General features: G+C 42.8%; 1 pseudogene; it reads left to right on the top strand.

Annotated features, from left to right (window-relative positions):
• The first annotated feature begins 11,239 nt into the window (after positions 1–11,239).
• Positions 11,240–11,770, top strand: LOC123082857 (uncharacterized; annotated as a pseudogene).
• Positions 11,771–11,989: the final 219 nt, after the last annotated feature.

The raw sequence follows: 11,989 nt of genomic DNA, 5'->3' as shown, positions 1-11,989 counted from the left end.
TGAGGCCCTAAAATATTCATTCTATCCCGATGTCTCTTATTCCTACATGTTGCTTGTTTTTGGTTCTTCTCTCATCATTTTCTCTTTGTGCATGCTCGCACCTATTGCTACCTTAACACGACAAACGAATGGAGGTGAAAATATCAACGTGTGCATGAATTACTGAACCTTGCTCTGTGCTCATGCAGATGTAGGCTTGCATATATGGAGAAAGCATTATTACTCATGCAACCGAAGGTTGGTGAAGAATTTACTTATTTGTTCATTACTTTATTTCACACTACATTTCATTGGTAGAACAACTGTGTACTTCTAGAGACTGGTTACGATTGCTTACAAATTGACTCCTTTTTTTCAAAGGTACTATTTCAAATCTCTTGACTCAGATTACACATTTTTTTCCGTTATTGTGTGTGCCAAACATATAATTGTTTAGAGCAATGAATATTATTCATTATACTTTGCATCAAGAGTAAAAAGTCGTCTTACTTGTTTTTAGGGGAAATCGTCTTACTTGGTTATCTTTACATCAAAATGGTAACCTTAAGGCCTAATAATAGAATAAAACATCTAACAAATAGTAATTGCTTACATATACAAGTACAATATAGTTTTTTTATGGCGGCATCCCTCACAGGTGGCTCGTCGTTGACTTGTGCTTCTAATTGAAGCCACAGGTTGTGCACAGCTCCCTCTGTACACATTGTAACCAAATTCCATTATTCAATTTGTAAGCTACGACTTATGTCCTTGTTCATGTGGGAGACAACACACCCAGTCTGCCTTGATTGTATGGATAAGCTTTTGTTGTCTGCATAGCTACGAAAATTATTGGCTAGGTAGCTAAGCCTTGACGTGGTGTGTAAACTGCATCCCGCAACATGTCCAAACTCACACTAAAATCCTTGGCTAATGTGTCACATTCATAGTTGTGGTAACCTGTATTCGGTGGCAACCTCGCACAATTAGCCAAGCATCTATTTTCATGTCAGAATTATGACTTGAACCACTTATACAAGGAGAATATTGGTGCCATTGTTCCAATGTAGTATCTCGTTGACGTAATTGAATGGGGACAGTGAGGCATACTTGAACGGATGACAAAGAGAGCACACGTTTGCCGATAGTGGAACTAGCATGGTGTTAGGTATTGCTATGGATCTCTCAAGCTTATAGAGGAATTATGTGGTGATTACAGGAATGCTTGAGAAAGAAATGCATAGAGGGAAAGAGAAACAATTTCCACGCTGCCGTTCGTCTGATCCCAACCAGGATGAGTTGCTTGTTCCATTGCCATTTGTATATATAGTCAGTATGTCGCTGGGTCTGGTGGTGGGCTAGGTCTTTATCCCGAGTCCTAACATCCTGTCGCTTAGCCTCACAGTGGGAAGGTAGCTAACGTGTAGAGAAGCGCCAAGGGATCAACATCAATTGCAACTAACAAGTCGTTCAAGCTTTGACCATAGCAGTCAATTCCCATGAAGTGGCGTGTCTTGTGAGGTCTGTAAAGACCATGGTGTTTACTGCAGGCTAATAGACTCACTGGATAAATATTGTTTCTCTCCTGACGTCTCTCATTCCTACAGGTTGTTTGTTTGGGTTTCAGTTTTGATAGATTCAGCAGTGCACTTGTTGTCCTGAGGAAAACAACTGTTGTGAAGGTTAGTTGTTTGGCAATGTAGTTGTGGAAATAATTGTGAGCAGGTGGAAACCATATGTTTCAAGATGAGGCGGGCAAATGAAGGGATAGGTCGTGTCTGTGGTGGCATTTATGACATAATTACGACCAAATACCAAAGTCAGATGGGCTACGGAAATGGCTTTGGCTGTGAAGTACACCGAGATATGCTTTGGGCTGTTACACTGAAAATAGCCTGAAATAGTTTTGGGTTGTGCTTCCACAGCTGTTCTAAAATAGCTTTTGTTTCAACCTTAGCTTTTCGAGTCCAAAAACTGCCCCCAAAGCTGAAACAAACAGGCATGTATCTATTTAATTGTTCTCTCTCATTGTGTGTGCTCTCACCTATTCGTATCCTAACATGTCAAATAAATGGAGAAGAAATACCAAAGTGAGTGGATGAATTACTGAATCATGCTTCCGCTCATGCGGATGCTGGACTTAGATATATAGGAAAGCATTACTTGCACAAGTGAAAGTTGGTGGAGAATTTAGTTTTTTGCTCATTGCATTATTTCATATGATATTTTTTTCATTGGTAGTATACTTGTTTACTTTCTACAGACTGGTTTTCACTCGTTTATGACTTTAATCCTTTTTTTGCAAGGGTACTATTTGAATCTTTTGACTCTACGCATCTTTTGTTTTCTGTTATTATGTGTGCTAGACATATTTTTTTTTAGAGCAGCCAATATTAACCGCATAAGCAGAAATAAATCGACTTACCAAATTATCCCTTCATAAAATAGTAAACTAAATGCCTGACATACTAAACTGTCTAAAAACCGTTATGTTGCTTACATGTGCAAGTCAATATATAATTCTGTAAGTATAAAATGCATGCAAATTTTTAAAAAATATCCATGTATTCTATACTTACAGAATATTTTAAAAAATATGAACATTTTTCAAATACATGGACATTTTTATTTCGTGAATATTTTTAAATTCATGATTCTTTTGGAAATTACAAACATTTTTATCCACATTTTTTTTTCAGATCCACGAATATTTGTAGAAGTTTAATCTCACAAATGTTCCAGGAATATTTCTCAAAATCATGAATATTTTAAAATTCACAGACAGTTTTAAATTTTATGAGCACTTTAAACATTCAAGAATATTTTTTGATTCGTTAAATATTTGTAATTTCCTTTTTAAACTTGATGAACAATTTCTAAACTCATTGTTTAGAAAAATCATAATTTGGAGGTTTATTTGAAAACGGTAAATCATATATACCGTATGTTAGTACAGCGAAACGAAGTAGCTAAGGAGAGTAGTTAGCGAGTAGTACTATGTAGCACGTTCATCCTTTTTTCTAGGGGCAAGTTGTGGACTAGGGCGTTCTGGAGCTGCGCCTCCATGGAGGCCGATTTAAAAAAAAAAAATCAAAATTCCAACTTCTCAATTTCAGAGAAATCTGAAACAAGGATGTGATGTGTATGTGTATAGAATCTAAAGATGAAATTCCTTAAAATGTGATCTGTGCAAAAAGAAAACAAAGCCATGAACTTTGAGGACGAATGTGCATCTAATAAAAAGCCTCATATTTGTCTTTTTGAGTAGCACTCATTTTGACATATTTCATCCTAAATTTACATACTTGTGAATTATATCTAAGTATATGCGTAATTTTTGTCTATTATTTTCAAAATGTGCAAATTCAAATTTTGATCATTTCAAATTCGGCCTCCATAGAGGCCGAGTTCCATTGAGCATTTTCGCAAGTTGTGCCACAACTTTAATTTCAATAAAGTCTGGGGCCCACTTCTCCAATGAAAACCTCTGCTCGGTCGCTCAACACGTAAAGCCACGGTCATGTGGGACACGAACGACCCGAGCGGCAGAGAAATGGGGGAAAATATGGATTTTTTGTCCAAAAGGACCCCCTGGCCAACAGAATTGCCAAAAAGGACCACATGTCGAAAATATTGCCAAAAAGGACCCCTCACTAGTGGCGGCAGGCGCGGCAGGCGACACATGGCACCTGACGCCACGCCAGGAGGTGGCGGGCCCTGCCGCCACAGCAGGAGGCGGCGACCAGGGTAAAACGCGATTCGCACAGTACCCCGAGCCTGGATGGAACGGGCGAGGCCAGGTGGGCCACGCCGCCACCATGCGAGGCAGCCTCTGTTGCCGCTGTCGCTCGCGGGCTGACAGGCCGTGCTGCTCGCGGGCCCAGCCAGTGGGCCATGCCGCCACCACAGCAGGCGGCAGCCCTCTGTTGCTGCACGCGCGACAACGACACAGACGGCGCTGATTCCCGTGCTGACGGTGCTGATTTTCACGGGCGAGAATCTGTGCATATTTGACCGCTTGTGCTGGTTGGTTTTGTTTACTCGCGATGATTTTGCTGCCCGTGAGCTGGCTGTTGCGACTGCTTTGTATGCACCCGCACTGATTCTGCCGCGGTGCTGCCTAGGGACTCAACTGCCTTTTGCTTGAGCGGACGCGACGGCACTGCCGGAATCACTCACCCAGCACTGGCTTTTGCTTCAAAGGACGCGCTGGCACTGTAGAAATACACTCACTCGCTGCGGGAATCCGAGGCTGCGGTAGGTGAGTTTATCCTGTTGTGCCGACACTACAGGGATCCTCTTCTTTTTATATACTATGGGTCAGCTCCGTGCACAAGCACACCGTATCTGGCCTCCTCTTCTGCTCTCTAAGTGGTAATAACGGAGAGAAAGAAATACTCACTAAGCACTTTCACTCATGATTTAGGGCGATTTAGAGTTGGATTTTGAATATGCTGAAGTGGAAGAGAAGATAGACGAAGGTAAGATCTATCCGTTTTTGTTGGTTTCGTTCGCATGCATGATGTTTTTACTCTTTTCGTTTAGTTCATAACTATGTGTTCTCTGTTTTGTTAGGCATTATTTCATCACTTTTTGGAGTCATTTAGAGCTTCAGGAGTACGATTTGCCTAGCGAAGTGCACTACGAAGTTGGAGATCAAGGTATGAGCTTTGCAATAAATTGATTTTTTTGTGCATGCAGGGTGGTAATCAGTTAGTTTTTTAGCTCGTCATTAGCTATGCAATGTTAGTGCTTAGAGGTTAGAAATAATTTCAGACGACAGATGTAGCATTTATAATAAATTTTTTAGAAGAGTAGGTTGAAGATGTTGTATCAACGTTAGGTGCGTCCATTAGTATTGACATGCGAGAAATCTTAATACGGTAATTAAGAAAAACTTGTACTGTAATTGTTCATTGCATGTGGTATGTTATTTCATGTGGTATGTTTATTAATAAGTCTATAGTTAGGAAGCCGTAGGTCTACTTTGTTATGTCGCAATAATCTAAATTTTATATGTTAAGATTATGTGCTAATGTACTTGATGATGTATGTAATTAGGTAAAATAATTCATCTTAGTAGAAAACAAGGAGAAGATGACGTGATTGAAGAAATTGTGTTTCCATCTTCGCTGTCCCTTTTGAGGTGATGACCACATACATGCAAGTGCTATTTTCATACTTTTGATAGCATAAAGAAAAAAACCGTGTGTAATATTGATGTTCATGTGATAATAGGTTGACTCCGTTCATATAGTACTGGTGACGGATATTTATTCGAACTATTTGGACTCTTAATTGCATTCGCAAGCACATCCATATTGGAGCTAAGGTATAAAATGACACCGTAATTTTGTTAATATTTTTTATATTGATGTACTGTTGTGAATAATGTGCATGCCGCTGCAAATATTATTACTTGTAAATAAATGATTGTTATCGTATGATATGAAAAAATTGATGAAGCCGGAGAAACTTAATGTTTTACTCATATGATATTAAAATGTTATTGTCGTACTATTATGTTTTGTGGTTGTTTGGATAGTGAGTAATTACCCTCGGTGTTGTCATAACCTATTGTAAGAAAATTAGTTTTTACTAGTTTTTCCAAAACCTCAGTTTTTGCATGTTATGAGAACCAGTTTAGGATATTTTTGGGGTAGTTAGAGAAAAGCAAACAAAGTTTTAGTTTGTTACGCTCGTAGACAAGTTTGAGAAAAAATAGATCTTTAAATACCGAATATTTGTAATGGAAATACGGTTATCATCGTACTAATACTAAATGTTCAGTTACTAATTATTAGAAATGTAAACATGTATGTTGGTTAGATACTATGGAAAATTTAGTAGTGTACTATGGGAACATCTTATGCGACGGTCCTTTCGGGGTGGATGTGTCCTTCTGCGAGTCGACTACCCTTGCAATCATGTGCTCCGGGCGGCTGCTGATCAAAAAATCAGTATCGAGCCATACATATCGCTGTACTTCAACATGTACAATCTGTAGAACACTTGAAACGGTGAGTTCTGGGCTTGGGGCATTGATATGAACTACAAAATGTTGTGGCTAGTTGGCCGAAATGGGTTCCGAACGCCGACTTGATGAGAACCGCAAAGGGAAGACGTCAGTCTAGGCGTCATCGCAATGACATGGACCATAACCAGATGGGAGAACCAAGGCGATGCCGCGTTTGCAGGTGTCCTGGACGTTCATGCAAAGAATGCCCGTATCGAGCCAACAACAACGCATAATGTTGATATATCTGTACTTATATTTCTACTCGTTATGTGTACTTATATTAAATTTAAATGGAATCTCTTTGTATTATTGTACTAGTGAAACTTCAGATAATTAATGTAAATTGTATCTCTTTGTATTTTTTAAGTTAATTTTGATTTGTATTTGTATTTGTTTTTTCCTCATAATTTATATTTGTATGTTTGTGTGCAGATTATGGCTGAAGTGCCAGTGCTTTTGCAGGGGCCCCATGACACCGATCACTATTGCCACCTATTTTTGAACCCAAATACTAAGCATGATTATTGGCCTTTCAGACTTCGAACCATAAAGAAAACATGGCCAAGACACAATTCTTTCCTTGCTCACCTTCAAGCTTATGGACTACAAGATTTGTCTATGCTCACATCATGCGACGACCAATTATGTTCGGACCCATCCCTTTTGACATCCCTCGTCGATCGGTGGAGACCGAAAACTCACACATTTCACTTTCGTTTTGGGGAGCTTGCACCTACACTGAAAGATATTTCTATGCTCACTGCTCTACCAATTATAGGTGAGACGTTAGTCTCTCCACGAGTGTCTCCATCTTGGGCATTAGATATAGCAGCTCGTCTTGGGATGGCAATGTCAGAATCACAACGTTCTGGTGGCCCTCGGGGCATCCCACTCGTCTGGCTTCATGATAACTTTCGTATTTTATCTAGCTTCGCCGATGAGGAGACGAGAAAAAGACATCTGTTTGCGTATTTGTTGTGGCTCCTCGGGACTCTGTTTCCAAATTCACACAGGTCGTAGTTCTCCCTGGTCTCATCTACATTGCACAAAATATGTTAGATGAACCTTTACCCGAGCAGCCAAAATACAGCTTTGGTTCTGCCATGCTATCTCATACATATAGAGGCTTGTGTGATGCCACACAAAAAACCTCTTTCGCACAAAAAGCTCCATTACTTTGTGTCACCTATGAGTTTCTACAGTTGTGGTCCTGAGAATACCTTCCTGTAGGACGACCTCGTATAGTGACTCCCATACACCCATATGACTTTAGAGAGGGCAACAGTCCAACTATGGCCACCAGGTGGACAAAGGCACGGAAACGTTGGTCTCCAGATATTGCGAAAAATTGTTACCCTATGTACCACCAGCAGTTTGAGATACTTGATGAGGCAGAAGTCACATGGAACCCGTGGACTCAGGAGCAGATACAAATGGTCTTTAATATTCGACCATCACAGCAGGCATCTTGAGCGATAGTGCATTCTGGCTGACTCGCTGCAACTTATTGTTCCTCTGGTGTGTTGAGCTTTACAACCCAGAGCGTGTAATGAGACAGTTCAGTCTCTATCAAGAGATTGCACCACCTTTTCCAAAACGTATCGATGAGGAAACCCATAAGTAAGACGTGACCTTCCTAAATAGTTAGTGTCTTTTTTAATTTACTAAACTCACACTTTCTTACATAATTTGCAGGCTAACCAATATCGGCAGGGTTGGAGTTTATACGATTGGAGGGAACACAACATTCAATGGGTATACAAGTGGGAAAATGAAGCGCTAGTAGATATAGTGCATCAACTTAGGTATATTTTATTTACATTATTTATTACGATGATCATACGATGCGTTAAGATGCTTTGCTTTCGTCACAACGGTTTATGTAATTATTTAATTTTGCAGACTGTACGATGAAAGTACAGATCAAGCGTACAAGCAGTGGTACTGCATCAACGCACGTACTAGCCTGGCCAGTCAGCCAGCTACTATACCAACACATCTCACACAGGAGGAGCAGGCGCAAAGACATATTGAGCTGCATGCAGCTTACTATGGTGACCAGATGGTAATCACTTGTAATTTTTTTAGGTCCATTATTTCATAATCAATTGAACCAAATAACATTCAAATATTGTTCAACTTCAAAGTTGCAACGAAGTAGGGCAGATGGTTGCGGACAGCATGCCGACCCAGGGCCCAGCTCGCAAGTCATTCCAGAAACGTTTTCAACAATACATGGCAACAAAGTTCAGATGCGGTAGAGGCAATGACGTTGTCACTGGAGCGTACAACATGTCAGTACCGAGGTCAGCCAGACCGAGTGCGACGCCGTCGTCCAGACCGAGCGAGGCGCGTACGAGCCATGGGCAGTGGGGAGAGGGTCGGAGTACTAGAACGACATTGCCACGACATGACTCATCTTCGCCACTGCATCGCTCTTCTTCGGTGCAGCTTCGTCAGGGGCAGACATCTCAGGACCATTGCACGGACTTGGATTCAATGCCCGAGCAGACTCTTTCCCCTAACTCATATGCGTTCATAGGATATGACGCATACACCCAAGGTGAGGGATCTCAGTTGTATCTCTCCACGCAAGGGATCTCCATACCCGAGGAGACTCGTGTACCAGATTTAAACCAGTACCACGTACAATGGCCAGATAGTACATGCGAGGGATCTGATCAGGTAGTCATGTTTACAATTTAATGCATTTACAATGATATAATATATTATCCTCTAACAGTTTGTTTACAATGTTTCTATGTGCAGGACATACCTAATGTTAATTGGGACGATGAGAACACCCAACGTGGCCTCAACAGAGGCATCCGGGGAGCATCACATGACCATGGTGACACGGTTACATCATTAGTTACAGACTTCTTCGGAGGGGACGTTATTGGCCCATTTTTTATCCCCGCGAAGTCACAACCATACGCCTACAATTACGCTTCAGGTTCGAAACAAGGATTCCTGACTCCACCACCTACGCAGGAGTCGCAGACACATGAAGCCGGATTGGAGTACGGTCGCGGTCTTCGTGTAACTCGGCCACCTAATCACTTGTCGCTTTCTGGTCGTAAGGAAAGGCCAGGTGGTCATCGTAAACTAGGATGATTAATCTATCCACGTGCGTGACCCATTGTATCTACATATGTCAGTATCAGACTTTCTGATTTAAACATCTATGTATGCTGAAATAAAAATGCACCAGTCATGAATAATTTTTCCGGCCTATATCTCACGCCATACTATCCCGCTGACGATGAAGCCTTCATATAACTTTTAAGCTGTATTCCAGTTCTACCGTTTAATTCAGATGTACTTGCATTATTAGTTTGTACTCTCTTATTGTAGGGCATTATGTTCTATCTTAATTTCATTTTGTAGTTGTTGCACGATGTTCGATAATTAGTGGAGGGAAAGAAAATCCCACTACTTTATTCTAAAACTATAAAAAAAATCCACTACGACACGGTACAACTGAAAATAAGATACATCGTAGAATTGAAATAAAGCTACATTTAACTACTAAAATAAAGCTACATTAAAGTGCAGAATTAAAGATACAAATAATTGCGAAATTTAAAATACTACCACAGGAATCTACTGAGTCCAGCGTGGATATTTTTCTTTTCCATCGCCAGCTTCTTCTGCTGCCTTGGTCTGACGAGCCCTTTCTTTCTTTCTCTGCCTCTTCGCCTCACGAGCCTCCTTTCGCTGTCGTTCCTGCTCCTCCATGCGACGAGTCTCTTCCCTGTTTTTCTTTCCTAAATCCTGAAAAAAACGGTGTTGCTCCGCATAGTATTTTTTAAGTCTCTTTTTCTCTGCTTTCTCCTCAGCTTCCGCTCTCGCGTCGCTCTTCCGCATAGAAACTATATCACGCACGGCGACTTCTTTCATGAATCTCAGTCACTGTCCAAGCCGGCATCTCCGTGTCAATCCAACGATAGTACATGCACAGAGGGGAGACTACAACAAGAAACAAGAATGTTAGTAAAGAATCTATCAAAATACCAACAATATCTATTCGTGATGGTTAAAGCATACCGGAGGCTTGTCGTACTCTGAAATAGCTACGGGTGGATCTTCCTCATAATTGACGCACATGAAAAACTTCATGCCCAACCAATCTGAAAAATCCGTAACCTCCTTCACTTTGCAAAGATCGCCACACCAACACCACAGGACTGCCACCCCCGGAGGCAAACTTGCATTCTTCATTTTCCTCGGCCTAATACTTTGATCCGAGCAAGGCAAACTCATACCGACCGAAAAAATGTGTTACACACTTTGCACAGTGGCGATTTCGAGGATGGCTGGACGAGAGCCTCGGTGTCTCCTTTTATAGGCTTAGACGATAAATAATGGCGAGAAAATAAGCGCGAACAGACGAAATTAGGCGGGAAATTTTAGGATCCTTGTAGTGTCGGCACAACAGGTTCCCGCAGCATCGGATTCCCGCAGCGAGTGACTAATTACCGCAGTGCCGTCGCATCTGCTCAAGCAATAGCCAGAGCAATTCTCGCAGTGCCGTCGGATCCTATGAGGCAAAGGTAGCAAAATCAGGACTGATTCCCGGGCGGAAGAACCAAACGCAACCATCAATGCCCATATTCCCGCGCGTGGGAATCACCGCCTTCAGCGTCCTGTCGCGTCTGCGCCTTGGAATCACCGCGCCATAAAGGCCGCCTGGAGTAGTGGCGGCATGGCCGACCGGCTGGACCCGCAAGCAGCAGGTTTTGTCGGCCCGCGAACGACATGCACCGCGCCCGCCGCTTCACGTGGTGGCGGCATGGCCCACCTGGCATCGCCCGTTACGTTGCGGCTGCTGCACTGTACATAATCCGTTACAACCCGCGCGGCCGCCTCCTGCTGTGGCGGCAGGTCCCGCCGCCTCCTGACGTGGCGGCAGGTGCCACGTGTCGCCTGTCGCGCCTGCCACCTCTAGTTAGGGGGTTCTTTTTGACAATTTTATCCGCCGCTAGTCCTTTTTGTCAATAGCGTTCGGCAGGGTTCTTTTGGACAAAAAATCTCGAAACCACGAGACGGTTGCAACCTCCTTCACCACGCCACCGCGTGCGTGAGCGAGCCTCCATTAATATTCTCCCTCGGCCCTCGCGGCCGCCTCCACTAATATTCTGGACTCCACCAGCGCAACAAACCGCCATGCCCAAGCTCTCCCGTATATAAACCCGGGCTCCATTACTTTTTGCCTTCACCAACGCGAGCAAGCAACCAAACAAAGTCGTCGATTGATTTTGAAGTAAAAGTCAAGAGAGCGAGAAGCAAAGTCAGACAGCCTGCAAGAACCGGGAATCATCATCCATGGACAAGGTGCTGGCCTCCTCGATCGTAAGCGCGTCGCCGGCCGACATCGCCTCCGGCGGCGGCGGCAGCTGTGCTCTTTTCTCCTCGCGGGGAAGGAAGCTGCGGGACGACGACCAGGCTGGCACAGGAAAACAGGGGAAGCAGGGCGGTCTGCGGGCGGATGCAGAGCAGCAGCCGGGCAAGGGGAAATCGTAGTCGTCGTTGTGGTCGACGTTGCTGCCGCGGTTGGTGACGGAGTTCGATGGGAGTGACTGCTTCGAGACCATCGTCTGCCATTGATCGGTGAATCGCGAGCTGCTCATGGTCCAGCCGGGCAGGTGACTACTAATTCTTTCTTAGTTTGATGGCCGTACGGTCGGTGTGATCATCCGTAAATTCGTTGCTGACTTGTGCTTCTAACTAAAGCTACAGCTTGTACTACCCGTGTGCAAAATTAACCAAGTTATTATTCTCCTTTACGATTTGTCCGTGTTCATATGGGAGCAACAGACCCATTTTCGCCTTGATCATGTGGATAAGCTTTTGTTGTCTGCATCGCTAAGTCCATTATTGTGGCAGCGTAGTTAGGGTTCACGTTCATAATTGGGGTAACATGATCTCAACAATTAACCAACATATTTTTTATTTTATTTTTTGCTCTCGGTATTATCACTGGAACTA

The sequence above is a fragment of the Triticum aestivum genome, chromosome 4A (assembly GCF_018294505.1).
Source record: "Triticum aestivum cultivar Chinese Spring chromosome 4A, IWGSC CS RefSeq v2.1, whole genome shotgun sequence".
NCBI classification, from domain to species: domain Eukaryota; kingdom Viridiplantae; phylum Streptophyta; class Magnoliopsida; order Poales; family Poaceae; genus Triticum; species Triticum aestivum.
This window is presented reverse-complemented; position numbering and strand designations above follow the sequence as displayed.